Here is a 1,714-nt window from a genome sequence, read left to right on the forward strand (position 1 = left end):
TGTTTTCCTGAGTTTTGCGAGTAATTCTAACAAACTGTTGAAGCTGTAGAGGGGGTGATAAGAACCTCCAAACCTGTAGCCATGTCAGACAACAGTTCAGGGATTCTTGGGACCCGGAAACTTGAAACTAGCACCTGAAGGGAGGGGAGTTGTGGAATTGGTCTCCTTACAGTGTCTGCATTAACTTTGGGTAGTGTGTACATTAGTCTATCTGGGCTGGCATAACAACATATCATGGACTGGGTGACTTAAACAATATAAATTTATCTTCTAGTCTGAGGAATGAAGGCATGAGAGATTCCCCTTGTCTCTCCCCTTGAAGTAGCAACACACTGAACAGCTATAATTTAACAAATTTATAATTTCCTGCTCAACACAAAAACGCATCTGAGAGATCCACACATTGGAACAGCTGAAGGTGGACAAGTCCAAGCGAGTGGGGTAGGAGGGAAGAGAGAAGATTTGAGATGAGTGCCACAGGCACAGCCCAGAGATCACAGCACGTCTTGGGAGAGAAGAGGATCAACTTGCCACCTGCACTCTCTGCAGCCTGGAATAGCGGAGAGATTAAGTGAGCATTCCTGTCTGAGTGGTCAGTATACTTTGTGGCTGAGCCCAGGGATCAGGTGGAGGCAGAGCACAGGGCTATGGCTGTGACTGGCAGCTGCCATTGCCAAGCAGAAAGCCATGGAGCTTGGCTGCCTTCCCTCACCCTCCCAGAGCTATCAAGAGACCCCCCAAAGAAGCTGTAGCAGTGAGTGTGGGGCTACAGAACACATTGCAGCCCTGAGAACTGGAGAGGCAAAAACATTTTTCTCTGAGTGTCAGACACACGCTGCAGCTAATCCCAGTAACAGGGTTGAAGATACAGAGGCAAGGTGGCTGAGGTCTAGCAGTTGCCATACAGGGAAGAGAACAAAGCCACAAACACACCACCCAGCCTCTCCCAGCTCCCCCTCACCCCACCCATTGCAGCTGAGCCCAGCCAGGGCATGTGGCACACCTCTGGCAGTGAAGGCAGCATCTGGTTGCAAAGGACAGAAATGGGGTTTCACCTGTAGGAATGTCATTACCCACCACATTCCCCCATGGGGGTGGTGCCCTGAAACAGAAGCGACCTTGTCACAGAGGGGATGCCACCTCCTCAGGGAATACACTGCATTTTCCACTCACTTGAAGAGATCCAAGCCAGAGCAGTGCAAGAGAAACTAGAAAACTGCACTTCAGCACCACCTACTGGAAAATAAAAGAAAGACTTCTTATCAACCTACTAAACAAAGTACGCCTCCTAAATAAAAAGCAGATTTCATTCCCACGGATGCCTAGGCAGAGAAGTAATTCATCAGATAACAACGACTAACCAAGGTAACAAGGCAGCTGAGGAAAAAGATGAAAAATCTCCAGAAAAATATATATGTGATTTAAATGACAGAGAATTCATTTGCATGAGTATAATGGTAACCACATCCCCTAAAAAAACCTGAGACATTTAAAAAAAAAAGAGGAAACGGGAAGAAATCATAGAATACCAGACAGATATACAAGAGAGAAACAAAAAACAACGGAGACATAGGGATACCAGAAAACAAAAATAAAAGAACCATAGAAAATCCTCATAAATCAATAATCACCTTAAATGTAAATTAACCAAACTTACCAATAAAATAGCACAGAGGAGCAGATTGGTTCAAAAATAAAGCCCAACCATACACTA

This window comes from Pteronotus mesoamericanus, unplaced genomic scaffold, assembly GCF_021234165.1.
Source record: "Pteronotus mesoamericanus isolate MK-2021 breed Mesoamerican mustached bat unplaced genomic scaffold, CSHL_Meso_final contig_601, whole genome shotgun sequence".
NCBI classification, from domain to species: Eukaryota; Metazoa; Chordata; class Mammalia; order Chiroptera; family Mormoopidae; genus Pteronotus; species Pteronotus mesoamericanus.